The sequence below is a fragment of the Caretta caretta genome, chromosome 2, assembly GCF_965140235.1.
Source record: "Caretta caretta isolate rCarCar2 chromosome 2, rCarCar1.hap1, whole genome shotgun sequence".
NCBI classification, from domain to species: Eukaryota; Metazoa; Chordata; order Testudines; family Cheloniidae; genus Caretta; species Caretta caretta.
The window spans coordinates 205006183-205023678 of record NC_134207.1 but is presented as its reverse complement, the minus strand read 5'-3'; the positions used below and the strand labels follow the sequence as shown (position 1 = coordinate 205023678).

General features: G+C 40.6%; 1 long non-coding RNA gene across 1 annotated transcript in view; it reads right to left on the bottom strand.

Annotated features, from left to right (window-relative positions):
- Positions 1-2415: 2415 nt before the first annotated feature.
- The window catches only part of LOC142071172 (uncharacterized), a 49884-nt gene continuing 34803 nt past the window's right edge, over positions 2416-17496 (bottom strand). The window contains exons 2-3 of the long non-coding RNA XR_012667208.1: positions 12763-12860; positions 2416-3509 (exon numbers count right to left, since the gene is read on the bottom strand). This is a non-coding gene — a long non-coding RNA (uncharacterized LOC142071172). The remainder of the gene's footprint in view (positions 3510-12762; positions 12861-17496) is intronic.

Here is a 17496-nt window from a genome sequence, read left to right as displayed (position 1 = left end):
CAAGGTTACACCTTTACCTAGTTGCTGAGGGGCATGTTGGGGATGTTGTCCAGCAGAGGGAGGTAATTAGATCTCAAAAACTGCCCCGCTGATGTAGTGCTGGACAGTGAGAAAGCCAGGATTAGCCATTGCTAGACCATGAATGACTGAGACAGAAGGCTAAAAGATGTGATCAGGTTATTTTCTGATTTTTCCATTCTTACCTATACGTTTGTACCTGTTTAGATGAATTATAAGGCTAGACATGCTTTGATTAGGGCTGTCGATTAATCGCAGTTAACTCACACGATTAACTCAAAAAAATAATTGCAATTAAAAAAATTAATCCCAATTGATTGCACTGTTAAACAATAGAATACCAATTGAAATTTATTAAATAGTTTGTGTGTTTTACTACATTTTCATATATATTGTATTCTGTTTTGTAATTGAAATCAAAGTGTATTTTTTATTACAAATATTTGTACTGTAAAAGATAAACAAAATAGTACTTTTCAATTCACCTCATACAAGTACTATAGTGCAATCTTTTTGTCATGAAAGTGCAACTTACAAATGTAGATTTTTTTTGTTACAAAACTTCACTCAAAACCAAAACAATGTAAAACTTCAGAGCCTACAAATCCACTCAGTCCTACTTCTTATTCAGCCAATCACTAAGACAAACAAGTTTGTTTACATTTACAGGAGATAATGCTGTCCTCTTATTTACAATGTCACCAGAAAGTAAGAACAGTTATTTGCATGGCACTTTTGTAGCCGGCATTGCTAGGTATTTACATGCCAGATATGCTAAACATTTGTATGCCCCTTCATGCTTTGGCCACCATAGCAGAGGACATGCTTCCATGCAGATGCATGCTTCCATGCAGTTAAAAAAAAATGTGTTCATTAAATTTGTGACTGAACTCCTTGGGGGAGAATTGTATGTCCCCTGCTCTGTTTTACCCACATTCTGCCATATGATGTTATAGCAGTCTCGACCCAGCACATGTTGTTCATTTTAACAACACTTTCACTGCAGATTTCACAAAATGCAAAGAAGGTACCAATATGAGATTTCTAAAGATAGCTACAGCACTCGACCCAAGGTTTAAGAATCTGAAGTACCTTCCAAAATCTGAGAGGGATGAGCTGTGGAACATGCTTTCAGAAGTCTTAAAAGAGTAACACTCCAATGCAGAAACTACAGAACCCGAACCACCAAAAAAGAAAATCAAACTTCTGCTGGTGGTATCTGACTCAGATGAAGAAAGTGAACATGTGTTAGGGTGACCAGATGTCCCAATTTTATAGGGACAGTCCCGATATTTGGGGCTTTTTCTTATATAGGCTCTTGTTACCCCCCCACCCTCTGTCCCGATTTTTCACACTTGCTGGTGGTCACCCTAATATGCATCAGTCCGCACTGCTTTGATCATTATCTAGTAGAACCCATTCTCAGCATCTACGCATGTCCCCTGGAATGGTGGCTGAACCATGAAGGGATATATGAATCTTGAGCACACCTGGCACGTAAATATCTTGTGACACTGGCTACAACAGTGCCATGTGAACAGCTGTTCTCACTTTCAGGTGATGTAAACAAGCCGGCAGCATTAGCTCCCACAGATGTAAACAAACATGTTTATCTGAGCGATTGGCTGAATATGAAGTAGGACTGGGTGGATTTGTAAGCTCTAAAATTTTACATTGTTTTATTTTTGAATGCAGGGGTTTTTTTTATATAATTCTACATTTGTAAGTTCAACTTTCACAATAAAGAGATTGCACTGCAGTATTTGTATTAGGTGAACTGAAAAATAATATTTCTTTTGTTTTTTTACAGTGCAAATACTTGTAATCAATAATAAATGTAAAGGGAGCACTGTACACTTTGTATTCTGTGTTATAATTGAAATCAATATATTTGAAAATGTAGAAAACAACCAAAAATATTTAAATAAATGGCATTCTATTATTGTTTAACAGTGCGATTAATCACAATTAATTTTTTAAATCGCTTGACAGCCCTAGTTTTGATATGATTTTTCTCTCTGTTTCTAATAAAGTGTTCTTTAATAAGATTCAGACTGTCTTACAGGATGAAATCCTGGTCCCATTGAAGTCAGTGGGAGTTTTTTGCCATTGACTTCAATGGGGCCAGGATTTCACCCAAATTGTTTTGTAAAGGAAATTCATGCACTCTTGTCCCACAAGAGGGAAAGTAACCTTCAGCCTCCAAGGAAAAAGAATAAGATTAACTCTACTCAGAATCCTAGGTCAGGGGGCATGATTGAAAAGGCTTATCCAATCACATGCAAATAGTATCAGAGCTGTGGTTGGCACAATGTACCAGGAACGCCTATAAACCACAGAAAAGAACTGACTTTAAAATTTCCAAGATAACAGAAATATACAAACTCAAATTCCTTTTACAATATTTAAACATTTTATTAAAGCTAATGTTTAAAATCAAATTTACACAAGTTAAGAAGGAAGCTACTGTACATTTGGGGGCAGGCTTGAGTTATGAGAGGTTACAAGTATCGGTTACAAGGTTCACAAGATACATTCATAGTACATAACCAGCATAGACCCCCATTGGGGTGCAGGAGTTTTTAAAGTGTCAGTGAATAAGTGATCTCAGGTATGCCACCCATAGAATGTATTATAATGCCATTATATAAATATATGAATGCATGCAGTTCTGCTTGCTCCATATCAAAAAAGATATATTAGAATTGGAAAAGGTACAGAGAAGGGCAACAAAAATGATTAAGGGTGTGGAACAGTTTCCATATGAGGTGAGATTAAAAAACTTGGGACTTTTCAGCTTGGAAAAGAGACAGCTAAGGGGGGATATGATAGAGGTCTATAAAATCATGAAGGATGTGGAGAAAATTAATAAGGAAGTGTTATTTACTCCTTCACATAACACAAGATCCAGGGTCTCCCAATTAAATTAATAGGAGGCAGGTTTAAAAAACAAACAAAAAAAATGAAGTATTTCTTCACATAATGCACAATCAACCTATGGAACTCATTGCCAGGGGATGTTGTGAAAGCCAAAACTATAATGGGGTTCAAAAAAGAATTTGATAAATTCATAAAGGATAGTTCCATCAATGGCTATTAGCTAAGATGGTCAGGGATGCAACCCCATGCTCTACATGTCCCTAAACCTCTGACTGCCAGAAACTGGGAGTGGATGACAGGGGATGAGTCACTTGATAATCGCCCTGTGCTGTTCCTTCTCTCTGAAGCACCTGGCATTGGCCATTGTCGAAAGACAGGATACTGGGCTAGTTGTACCACTGGTCTGATGCAGTATGGCTGTTATGTAAAACATAATATGTTTCCTTGAAAGCATGCAGGAAGGTTATATTAATCACATCACAAATTTCTTATGTATATTTAGTCCTTATGTCTTTACTCTGGAACTTGTCTGCTTCTGTTCTATTCAGGATTTTTAAATTCCATACTGAAACTATGCAAGAGAGATGAGAAAGCACTGAAGGTAGGAGACCCTGGAACAAAAGTGAAAATGATCACTATCAGAAGTAAATTGTAGTTTACTATTTTTATTCATTTTGAAAGAAATACAAAGCAAAAGTAGGGATTTGTTATTTTAGTTTAATTTAAAGAAGACGGACTATTCTATTTGTATTCACTTTGAACATGAACAGTGCCATTTTCAAGTATTCTTATTCATTCTAATCATTCTCCCACAAGAAGTATCAATAATCATTATTACTTTACAGCACCAAAAAGCTCGCTCTGCACCACACAAAACTCCATATCAGAAGACATTGGGACAGTTTCCCTTCTGTGCCCAGCTTCCTGGCAGCAACATAAGGAAGGAAGCTTAGGGGACTCCCAATTTTTCTGCCCCAGCCCAGACCCCTGTGTAAGTTGGAAAGGCCTTGGTGCTGCTGCTCTAAGGTCTTATCTACACTGGAGTTTTAGCCACAGATGTAGCTACACTGGTGAAAATATGCATATTCTTCCAGATCAAGGATAAGTTGAAATAAAGGTAGTGAGAGAGCCCATCAGCATGAGACAGATCCAGACCCGTGACTTGAGGAAGAGCTCTGTGTAAGCTCAAAAGCTTGTCTCCTTCACCAACACAGTTTGATTCAATAAAAGATATTACCTCACCCATCTTGTCTTTCTAAAATCCAGCACCAATGTCACAGCTGCAATGCCCCATTGCTTGAGGGTAGATGTGTGTGTAAAGACATATAGTGGGGAACCCGTAGCACAATCAAAATGTTCAATATTTCTGCTATTCCATGTCACATAAAACAAACCATTTAAAAGTCTCTTTTTAAGAAAAGAAAAGGGGATCAGATTTTGCAATCTCTTACAGCATCTTTGCACTTGCCTCACAGTGCAAAGTTGCCCAATCATTGGAAAATTCTTCCTATATAAAGAAATCCACCAGTGATGTGGAGTCCCCAATTTAAGGGGCATGTCCAGGGGAAAGGGAGTACAGCTGGGATATTCCCCTACCCCACAATCACAAGCTGTGAGAACAACCGCCAGGAACTATTAGAAACGTGCAATTTAAAGAGACTTTCAAGCTGCTGTGAATGATGAGACTGTCCTTGATGCTAAGCAACCCAAGGATCATACACTGTCACAGAGGTGGCCTAAGATCACCTTGATCCCTATACTCTAATCTCACACTGAGGGCATCTCGGCAGTAGTGGAGAATCTGGCAGTCTTGAAATTTATTGCAAAACATTGGTGAGCAATGTTTTTTAAAATCCAAGAAAATGTCTGTTAAAATAGAATCATAGAATAACAGAGTTGGAAGGGACCTCTGGAGGCCATCTAGTCCAACCCCCTGCCCAGAGCAGGACCAATCCCCAACTAAATCATCCCAGCCAGGGCTTTGTCAAGCCTGACCTTAAAAACTTCTAAGGAAGGGGATTCCACCACCTCCCTAGGTAACGCATTCCAGTGTTTCACCACCCTCCTAGTGAAAAAGTTTTTCTTAATATCCAACCTAAACCTCCCCCACTGCAACTTGAGACCATTACTCCTTGTCCTGTCATCTGCTATCACTGAGAATAGTCTAGATCCATCCTCTTTGGATCCACCTTTCAGGTAGTTAAAAGCAGCTATCAAATCCCCCCTCATTCTCCTCTTCCGTAGACTAAACAATCCCAGTTCCCTCAGCCTCTCCTCATAAGTCATGTGTTCCAGACCCCTAATCATTTTTGTTGCCCTCCGCTGGACTCTCTCCAATTTCTCCACATCCTTCTTGTAGTGTGGGGCCCAAAACTAGACACAGTACTCCAGATGAGGCCTCACCAGTGTCGAATAGAGGGGAACGATCACGTCCCTCAATCTGCTGGCAATGCCCCTACTTATACAACCCAAAATGCCATTGGCCTTCTTGGCAACAAGGGCACACTGTTGACTCATATCCAGCTTCTCGTCCACTGTCACCCCTAGGTCCTTCTCTGCAGAACTGCTGCCTAGCCATTCAGTCCCTAGTCTGTAGCGGTGCATTGGATTCTTCCGTCCTAAGTGCAGGACTCTTGTGCAAATAGTCATTCAATTCACTGCAGTAAGAATGCTACCCCTCTATTTCAAAAACACAGAATCAGAAACTACATTTTTTGTGAAAGCAGCAGAAGAAACAAAATATACTGAAGTTCTCTTCACTTCCTTAGAAAGGAACAAACTTCTTAGAAGATGAAGGGAAACTGCAGTAAAGAGCTGATACATTAATATGCTGGTTGTGCATAAATCATATTTAAGATAACACAGGCCTTCTTCCTGTAGAAGCATCACCACAGTAATATATATTTTAAGGCTATTTCAGGTTTTTATTCCAATCTGCCTATATCCCAGCGGGACCTCAGCCTGAAATACTGCTCCAAGGGACACAGCACATAATCAATCCCTTTGAAACCACTTTGGTCGTGGTAAATTCATATAAGTGCTGATTCCAATTACATTAATGAAGCTGCAAGGGGACTGCATTTCTTGTAGTCCTAGAGAGGCTCTCTAACAATGCTGCATCATCATGCATAAGATCACATGGAGGCTGCATTCAAATTCACTGTACAATAGTGGTGTTCGATATTTTCATAGCCTGACCTAGCATATTATTTCAAAAAGACCAAGAGGGCCACAGTCGATAATTTGGAGCAGATTCTTGGTCCTGGTCTGCTCCCTTTGCACTGCTGCAGTGGAGCAAAGGGAATGGAAAATTCCCCCAAGTTTCCTGCTGAGGAGTTCCTAATGTAGGGAAGGCTCCAATAGGTGCAGAACCAACATATCCAACTCCCACACCTTCCTGTCTATAGCCCCTAGTGCAGCAGGTGTGTCCAGAGTGGGAAGGGGGAGTGGCTGCAGTGTTCTGGTCTCCAACTATCTCCAGTTGGCATATGCATGGGACCAATAGCCAGCTTGTGAAAGCTCTGCTCTCACCTGGGCTGGTGCAGAGAAAAATGATGCCATAAGAGGATGCTGGTTCTCACCTTCTCTTCTTTGTCCTCGCTCTTGGGCTGTCCAGATTAGCTTCATGGGGGAGAGGAGTCATTCTTTGCCAGGCACTCCCCTACGCTCAAGCAGAACCAGTCAGGCTCCTAGTTTGCTCACCCTGGGGCTCTTACTGACCAGAAGAGAAGAAGGCTGATTCAAACATTTCTAATTAGAAATCAGAGGATGTGGCTGAGGGAACATTTTCTATTTGTAATCAGATGCAAATTTTCTTCATATAGTCACCCTCAAAGTGCCCAAGTAGCCTTTGAGTCACAGCTTAAATAGATGTTCTGTGGGTATGTCTACAAAGCGCATTAAGCGTGGGCTCTGACTCAGGTTAGAAAGGGATTCTTGCCAACCAAACAGTGTTTGTGAAATATTACAAATATTTGGTATTAATGTTGCTGTTAATGGGTGGCAGTTCATCCACTGGTTAGAGCAGGGGCCTGGAATCCAGCACACCTGGCTTCTGTTCTCAACTCTGCCACTGATTCACTGTGTGAATTTGGGAAAAAACACTTACGGTCTTTATACTTCAGTTTCCTCATCTTTAAAACTGGGCTAATGATTCTTCCTTATTTCACAGATGTGCTGTGATATTTAATATTTACAAAGCACTTTGAGCTCAGCTGAGTGGGTGCTATATAAACACAAAGTATTATTATTTAGTAATGAAGTTTCCATTTGGTGTGGGTGTTGGTGATCTCTAAAAACAGGGTCAGTTTTCAGCTGGGTGGGCAAGAAAAGTGGTCACCTATGCACCAGCTTTCAGGGGGCATCACACAGCAGTGCCTGCTGCTTAGCTTTTGGATTTTGTTTGTTTATTTCTGTATGCATGTCTACTCCAGGGTAGTGCTGAAAATGTTTTCCGTCCTGGACAGCAAAATGCCCAGCATCAACCCCATCTAGAAAACTTTCTAGTTTATTCTTCCACAGATAATTCCATTATAAAATTTGAAATATAATTAAACATACTTTTGGTTAATTTGGTCTTTTAAATATCCTGGTGTGTGTACAGTTATCAAGTTTTAACTTCATATATAAAACATTAAGAAGTAACAAATTGAGGTAAATAACACAATTATTGAAATTATGAGGAAAATGGTTTAACTACTGATATTATTGGCTTATAACATTTGGATAATGCAAATATATGTATATATTTTAGCTCTTGCTCGAAAAATTAAAAGTACAATTACATTTGGTTTCAGCTCCTCACTATTAAATAGGATTTGTTTAGAAATATTAGTTGGAGAGCTTCATTTTGATTCTGAGCTCATTACTCTGGCAGAGTTTGCATTGATTCCAGTGCAAGATATAGTCCCTTAAATGGCAGTAGCAAGGAGAGTGCTCGTGCCTCAGCACGAGGAAATATTACTGGTAGGAGAAAAAGTACAGAAGCTATAGGTACATGTCTTTTTTAAGATGGGCAAGAATAAACCCAATAAATCTTTCCATATCAGAATTCTGGGGACATTCTAAATCACAATGGAAATGGCTGGTGTAACTGGAAATATTTCACTGCAGTTCAGCTGTTATTTTATTTACAGTCCTTCAATATATTGTTTTATATTTTGAAATTAGTTAAAATGATTGTATAAAAACGAAATAAAGTTTAAATAGTCAAATGAATTGGCTTTTTCAGTTACTGTCAAGCAGGTATAAGAAATTGCAACACATCTTTCCAGAATATCTTATGTTCAAGAGGAAACCTCTGCCTTCCTATACCTACTCAAGCTCACAAACAAGATGTGTTATAGACACAGAGAACTACGTACACAGCTATTAAGAATTCCCCATATGAAAAGTCGGAATATGTGCTTTGGAAATAATCTACAAAATAGATCTTGTTTTGTCAAATGTGAAAAAAATTTGGAAATAGATTATTAAAATTAGGGGGGAATCAAAGATATATAGGAAATTCCACTATGCATTTCTGTGCTATCTGCCAATATCTTAATAAAATATTTAAAGGTACAGCTTGTTTATCTTCTTCATTGCCCCTTGCTCATTGCTCACTGCTGCCACCATGTGTTACCACTAATTCCTTCTGAAATAAGAATACCCCTTGAAACAGGTAGATACTGAATTTGGTAATGGAGGCCTGCCTGGAAATAGGCATGATGCCACTCAGAAAAAAATGTAACGTTACAAGCAGGAGGGCAAATCTTCCTTTAGAAAAAGTGGGCACTACTGGGAAGGGTGTGACCACCTTCCAAAGCACCAATATGGCTAAACAGCAGCCCTTGCAGCATTCTGTGTTGCAAGCCTATGTTGTCTTCTGGCATACAGCCAAAACACTAATCAAATCTGCTCTTCTTCTGTGCACGCAAGGGTCATGAATGTTAGTGGAACTTATGCACATGCATTAAGAGTTGTTAGTTTAAAACATTTCATATATATGCATATGTTTGCAAACACAAATATCCTCAGTCTCCTTCACTTTATAATAACAGAGTGACAAGGACATTTGACCTTCTTGAGCTAGTGCATGGCCCAGAAGTTTCAAAGCCTCTTAAGGGCCTAAGTTGCCAGATAGATTCCTAATAATGGACACTTATGGAACAGACTGCCCATAGGAGAAGTTTTCTCCTAACTTCAGGCAGAGGTTGGCTCATTCCCCAAAGTATGAAGGTCTATATCTCTTTTATTTTCTATCCTATCAAATGTAATTGTGGATATTCTCATTATTCATGTAAATGGATATTTTTTAAAATCCTAATAACATCCAGGCCTCAATGATAACTTGCATCAATATGTTCCACATGGCAGTTATGCATTGCGTTAAAAAACTTAGTGTTCTTAGGCCATACTAGGATGAGATGGCAATTTATTATACTGTACAAGCTAAACTTCCTTAGGACTGTTCGGTTCTTTGCTAAATTTACAGTTCTTTAAAGAACTCTTTTAAGATGAGATTAAGTGACAATTTGTTGCTGGTTAATCATAATTAAGTTTACAGGCTATAGTTTCAATTAATATATGAGCTCAGGTTTGTGTAGCCCCAATACAGCAAAGCACTTGAAATATATACTTAACTAAGGCCTCCATTTAGCAAGACACTTAAGCACATGCCTAACTTTAAGCCCTCAGTGTTGCCAACTCCTGCAATATTTAGTGTTTTACTTTTTGCCCAGCTCCTGGGGACCAGTGATTCCATGACAATCTCACGCTTTCAGTTTGAAAATATGAACCCTAAAGACTCAAAAACCAGAACGCAAAGAAATAGAATTGAAAACATTTTAAATCTAAAAGTTATTAAGCCAATCTCCTGATTTTTTAATGTTTGAGGTTGGTAGTCCTGTTGAAACCACCTGCTTAAAGTCTGATCCTCCTTCCCCTAAAATTTAGCCTAATTAAAGGCTAATGCAGCTCCCATGACAAATTTTCCATTAATTTCAATGCATGATAACTAAGTGTACACTAATCTTTATAGTGAAGTGCCCCTCAAAATGGCTAAGCACTCTCCAAATACGGTTGAAGACATAGTCCCTGCCCCTGAAGAGCACACATCCTAAAATATACTGCAACAAGCTAATTACCTTAGTCTGTAGCTTCAGGAACTTTGTGTAGCTTCCCCCTCCCTATTGTCTCACCTCTAAGGAATTTTCCAAATAAATCCCTGGCATTAAGAACACCACTACACAGGTGGAGGAAGCACTGCAAAACAGGTCTGGGTGCTCACACAGCTGATATGTCTTAAACATCCTATTCAATTATTACCCTGGCTGCCTCCCCACTCCCTTGTTTGTCTCATACACTGGTGATGGGTTGTCTTTTAAACTATAAATACTTTGAGGCAGGGACTGTCATTTTCTGTATGCCTATAGCACAAAGCCCAGTGGAGTCCCAGCCTGGTTTAGGCTTGTAGTTGCTGCTCTACTATAAAATGTTTAATAAAATAAAATAATAATAATAATTAATAATACTAGGAACATGGCAGCTATCATGTTGGCTAACACCTAGAGATTAAATTGTGTACCTTTAGAATTGTAAAATGCATTGGAGCCAGAGAGCCAGACTCTCATGCTGAAAGCCACATCGTTTTGCACACACAGAGAAATGACTGTACAATGGGTAAAATGGTGGAGAATCAGCCCCCCCAGTTTCTGTGCCATGTTCCAGTTGCCTGTGATTTCCAGTTGTTTACACATAGTGTCCACGGTGGTATTTGTTCTTCGGTGTCAGGGGGAGGGGAAGTACATAAAGTTCCTGTAACTTGCTTCAGAACTCAGAAATAGGTGCTGGTGCCCTGAATGCCCTATTGTCTGAAAACAATCAGCTTCACCATGTTGAAGCAGGTGCCACTGCATTCAAAAGGGGGAGCGGGGGAGGGAGAAAGGGAGGAAAAAAGTGTTTTGAAGGATGTGGAGGGATTTCAACCAAACTGTACATGAATTATATCTAACTACTAAAGTGATCCGTATGAGCCTCATACAAAGCACAAAAGGCTCTACATCAACTACCTCTGAGATAAATCTAAATGGAATATTGTAAATGAACTAGGCAGTCATTAAACATGGCCTCTGTTCTTGGCAACAGCATGGGAAAAGCTAGAAATAATTAAACAAATGGTTTTTCAAATGACTGCTGACTGAATTTGTTTTCTGCCCCAGAATGTTGTTGCAGCTCATAATTTCACATTTCCATAATAAAAGTAAGACCCAGTTCAGTGTAGTGTCTAAAAATCTACTTACGGGGCTCAGCATTATTCAGTTTGAATACCTGCTTTTCATACATCCTGTGTTACTGTTCACACTTGTATATTTCTTATTTGGTTACAGAATTTTCAGCGATTCTCATAAAGCTGTCAAATTAGGATCAGTTTGGTTCCAAGTTTTAGGAAAGTTGCAGTGCTAATATACTGTGCTAAGCACGTTGTCAGGGCTTAACAAAAATGAACAAACAATACACCTTGCTGTGTCCTGGTCTCAGTGAGGAGGACTGGAATGCTAACACTGTACAAAGGATAGCCTTTGACTTAGCCCCAGATTTTTAAAGTATTTAGGCATCTAAAAATGCAGCTAGGTGCCTAGTGGGATTTTCAAAAGCCTCTAAGCCCCTAACTCTCATGTAGGTACCTAGGCACCTTTGAAAATCCTTTTAAAAATCAGGCCTGAGTCTCATACCATAAACACTGTCAATGTGATCTAATACATCAGAATGAACTTTTTATTTTTCTGTGACAAGAAATACTCTGAGGATTTAAAGGTGTGGTGTCTAATTAAAATAATTATAACTGGGATTAATATGTGCTGCTCACCTTTAATATGTACGTTGTCCCCTCATTGTGTGTGTGTGTGTGTGTGTGTGTAATGCCCATGATTGTTAAGGGTGAATTACATGTGTGCATTGTAAGGAGTGTGAATTCCAATACGTATACTTTCTTAAAATCTATTACTACTAGGTCAGATCCTGGGCCACCTCAAGGGGAAGTCCTGCTCAAAAACAGATAACACAATCTAGCTCCTTATGAAATATTAAGCACCCGAAATTCCCATTAAGTCTGTGGAAGTTGGTACCTCTCTGGCATGTCTATACTGCAATGGACCCAGTGGAACTTGGGTTCAAATTCCATCACTTTGTTGTATGGACAGAGCTCAGGCCCGGATCCTCAGAGTCACATCCTGAAAGTCCGCTAACACTATCCCCAAATCTTATGGGTCAGTGTTTGTCTTTTCTATCCCAAGGCTAGACAATCGACTCCCAGGCAATGATGGCAACTCTCCTGGTTCAAATATAGCTGCTCCAAGTTTAACCCTTCCATTTTATTCTGACTGCTGAAATACAAACAGGGTGAACCATCTCCTGTATTAGCTATAGCCACCAATAAGACAAAGACCTTTGTCAAGCATGCTGCTACTTGGTCATGGAACCACAGTCAGATTCTGGTAAATCTCTGGTGTGAGGCGAGCAAGACGTTTGACTGCAGTAAGAGTACCAGAAATTATCTTGTATACCAAGGAATAGAGGGCAAGTTGGCAGAGTTGGGGATTCAGTGGATTGGTCACCAGTGCAGGGAATGGATGAAGCAGTTCAAGAGCAACTGCTGGTAAGCTAGAGATGAGAACTTCACTTCTGGGAATTTCCTGTCATCCTGCCTCTTTTACGAGGAGTTTGACTGAGTGCTAGATACTATGCTGATCACTAAGTAACCATCAGTTCACAATAGCCTGACAAGCCAGAATGCTTCTGATCCTAAATCTAATATAGCACTGGAGAGGAGCAAGCAGCGGCCAGATCAGGCTAGCAAAGTGACGATGGTGTTCGTGCCAGTACCTGAGGAGTCTTTGTCATTGGAGCAGCTGCAGAATGTCCTGGGTCCGTATTCAGAGGAGCTGTTTGATGACCTCCTGGAGGAGCAGTCCACCATGGAACTGGAGGAGAAACAGAAGAGGCAGAAGTAGCCTTAGAGCCTGGTAAGTTTCTGTCTCTGTTGTTATCAATGTACAAATGGGAGTGATTTCTGGTTTACGACCCAATTCCACTTTTCATTACAAGCAGTGGATAGCAACATGTACCCACTAATAGCGGAATACACACCAATGCCTTGGCGTCTACCCCTCATTCCAACACCACATGGAATTCAAAATGGAACCAGGAAGCACAAACAGTTAAACAATTATATACAATGACATTTTTACTAGATACTCGCACATTCTTATAAAGATTCTTCCAAAGTTTGCAAACTGAAGAAGAGGTAAAAAAGCAACAAAGGTTGCAGGGTCCCACCAATATGCCTCTCTTCAGCTGTGATAGACCTTCAGAATGGACAGACTGGAAGCAACATTTTTGCAAGAAAATTCCCTAAAGAAACTGGAGATACTCAGGTATCATCTTTAATTCATGTTGTGGGGAAGCTGGCACAGCATATCTTTAAATCCCTTACCTTTACTGAAAGCAGTCACAAAGATGACTGTGACAGGGTTCTGGCTGTGTACGATGCATACTTTATACCTCAGAGGTATGTGGTTTATGAAAGAGCATGTTTTCACCAGACAATCCAGGAACCAAGAGAAAATGTTGAATCTTTTTAAAAGAGCTTTGCATGCTTAGTCTGAAAACTGTGATTTTTAACTACAAAACACCAAGATATCAATGGCAGGTTGATTATTGGGTCAACAGACAAGAAACCCTCACAGCAACTACAGTTAAAGTAAGACTTAAGTGCACCCACAGCTATACAGATGGCAAAGCATTCTGAACTAGTCAAACAGCATAACAAGAGTCAGAACAACTTGAAAAACCTGAAATGAGCTTATAAGCTGTAAACAGATACAGCATGAGTACTAAAAGTTATTACCATAAAAGCCCTGAGGCTATTAGGCAGTCCTAGGCAAACAACAAAGCCTTTTAGACTAAATGTACAATATGTGAAAAAATTCATAGCCCAATAAATGTAGGAGTATAAAGTGCACAAAATATGGACATTCTGCAACTGTTTGTTGAACCAAGGCAGTCAGGGAGTTGACGATATTGCAGACAATCAAGATACATTGAGCGGATGTTTTCAGAGAACTGTCCACAATGACTCGAAGATCTCTTTCTTGAGTGGCACAGCTAATTTAGACCCCCATCATTTTGCATGTATAGTTGGGATTATGTTTTCCAATGTATGCTATTTGCAATTATCAACACTGAATTTCAGCTGCCATTTTGTTGCCCAGTTTTATGAAATCCCTTTTTAACTCTTCACAGTCAGCATTGGGTTGAGTAGTCTTGAGTAAGTTTGCACTGTCTGCAAACTTTTCCACTTTACTGTTTACCCCCTTTTTTAGATCATTTATGAATATGTTGAACACTACAGATCTGTACACTGCTATTTATCTTTCTCCGTTGTGAAAACTGACCATTTATTCCTACCCTTTGTTTTCTGTCTTTTAACCGGTTACTGAGCCGTGAGAGGACTTTCCCCCTTATCCCATGATTGCTTACTTTACAGAAGAACCTTTGGTGTAGAACCTTGTCAAAAGCTTCTGAAAGTCCAAGTATACTACATCAACTGAATCACCCTTACCCACTTGCTTGTTGAAACCCTAAAGAATTCCAATAGACTGGTGAGGCATGATTTCCTTTTACAAAAGCCATTTTGATTCTTCCCAAATATATCTCATTCACCTATATGTCTGATGGTTTCAACCAATTTGCCTGGTACTGAAGTTAAACTTATTGGTCTGACTGCCAAGAGCACCTGTGGAAACTTTTTTTAAAATCGACATTACATTAGCTATCCGCCAGTCATCTAGTACAGAGGTTGATTTATGTGATAGGCTGCATACCAGAATATGTAGTTCTGCAATTTTGTTTTTGAGTTCCTTTAGCACATCTGGTCTTGCTGATGTATTACTATTTAATTTATAAATTTGTTCCAAAATTTCCTCTTTTGATACCTCAATCTGGGACAGTTCCTCAGGATTTCTTACCTAAAAAGAATTGTTCAAACCAATGCAAAGGATTAATCTAGCTTCTCTGAAATGGCCTTTTCTTCCTTAAGTGCCCCTTTAGCATCTTGATTGTCCAGTGGCCCTCCTGATTGTTTGCCAGGCTTCCTTCTTTTGGTGTACTTAAAAGAAAATTTTCTGTTAGTTTTTGTGTCTTTTTCTAGCTGCTCTTCAAATTCATTTTTGGCCTTCCTAATTATACTTAGACATCCTGGACAGGGCCAACAAGCAGCTACAGTACCAAGCCACACAGTCAAGTGGATAATCCCTTTCAGGGTAGCAAAGAGTTCAACACACGGTCTACCCTCACCAGGGTCTTCAGTCCCGTCTCTGGGCCCCATAAATCCTGCCCTTCACTTGGACTTCTAAGCAAGCTTTCTCCCCTTCTCAGGGCTTAGGCCACTTTCCCAGTGGCTGGTGAGGGAACCCAGGCCTGCCTGCTACTCTGTGTCCCAACCCAGGGACGTCGTAAACAGCAGCCATGTACTGCTGCCTCCAGTTTGCTGCTGTTATTCCCTGGGCATTTTCCTACGTAGCTCCTCTCTCTTTGCTCATACCTCAGGTTGAAGTTCTTAGATCCTCCTCACTGAACACCATCTTCTGGTTCTCCCTTGAGCACCTGTAACCCGCATAAAGCTCCCTTCCCTGCTCCTCTGGCCCAACCAGGAACTGACCTGCTTAGCCCCTGCAGCTCCTTTTATCTGATCCCACTGGGTTCTGATAGGCTGCTTCCATGCAGCCTCTCTAGGCAGGCCTGTAGGACCCACTGTTGCTGCTCATTGCTGGGGCAGGCTGTTGTAGTACCACAGGGCCTCAAGCAGGGGGTCTTCAGGACCAGGTATGCCTTGTCACTCCTCTGTACAGTGTGACATCACATGCACTGTAGGGGCCCCAGAATTAAGCCCTGAAGGGGGCCCCACACACAACAAACACTGCCACTGCTCCTCCATGTTGCTGACTCCAGTTACCGGGACCCAAAGGACAGCTCAGCAGGATGTGTTGTTGAGCTGCCACAACTTCTGGTAAAGTGCCATGGGACGGCCAGTCAAGTTTCCCCAAAATTCACCATAGAGGGCTAGGGTGGTGGCTACAGCTGGGGAGGGGACTAGGAAGCCTGCCAGATTGACTTGGGTCTGTATATTGCAATGTGGATGTGTGAGCACGGGCGTGAGACCCAGGTCCAGCGATTGTAAACCCAGGGTGACTACCTAGCGTGGACACTCAAGCTTACAAAATATAGAGAACTGCAGGCTCAAGTCCCATAGATCCAAGCTCATATTGCGAATTAGACACACCCTCAAGTGCTAGTGGAGCAACTGCGAAATCTCTCCGTTTTGGGAGCATGATCTAGGTAGATGATGGTGGCAGGTGGCTTCTACTTAAAAGACAATAGATCACACAAGAGAAAAGTTTCTCCTTTACCACCATTTTTATGAGGTTGTTCACCTGTGACAACTTCACTCCATTCACTGTAATCAGACCATGTCTTATAGATTATGTATTATCCATAAGCTGTATTTCGCAGTGCAGAAAGCCTTTTCTATAATTGTTTCTACCAGAACATTAGCCTCATAATCAGTAGCACTTACACGCATGGAATAGATGGACCGATGTGCATAGCTGCCCTCTAAAGAGTGTAACATCAATCATAGTACTAATTTGTTTCTGAGGCAGAAAATTAAAAGTGGTCTGATAAGAAAATTCATTAGTTATCACGTTATTAGCTATGGGAGGAATACATCTGCTTTATTTTAATGTCTCTAAGTTTAGAACTTAGCTGTTCTGCAGTAGCTTCATTTCTGTGGTTTTCTGTTGTCATTGGCAATGTAGCTGATGCCAAAAATGTAGGTTTTATTAAGATGGTTCAGTGAAGCTTGGGCCGATCAGTCACATCGGGCTGGTTAAACTTATGCTGGGCCATGCTGGCTCCTGGATTGGTCCAGAATCCTGGAGGTGTAAAGGTGAAAGAAAGCCACATTTTCCCCTGCCCTGGGCTATGCATCTGATGAGGCACAGTGTAGAGTCTGGCCTAACTTTTCTAAGCCCTGGTCTACACTAGGACTTTAGGTCGAATTTAGCAGCGTTAAATCGATGTAAACCTGCACCGGTCCACACAATGAAGCCCTTTATTTCGACTTAAAGGGCTCTTAAAATCGATTTCCTTACTCCACCCTTGACAAGTGGATTAGCGCTTAAATCGACGTTGCCGGCTCGAATTTGGGGTACTGTGGACACAATTCGATGGTATTGGCCTCCGGGAGCTATCCCAGAGTGCTCCATTATGACCGCTCTGGACAGCACTCTCAACTCAGATGCACTGGCCAGGTAGACAGGAAAAGAACTGCGAACTTTTGAATCTCATTTCCTGTTTGGCCAGTGTGGCAAGCTGCAGGTGACCATGCAGAGCTCATCAGCACAGGTGACTATGATGGAGTCCCAGAATTGCAAAAGAGCTCCAGCATGGACCGAACGGGAGGTACGGGATCTGATTGCTGTTTGGGGAGAGGAATCCGTGCTATCAGAACTCCGTTCCAGTTTTCGAAACGCCAAAACCTTTGTCAAAATCTCCCAG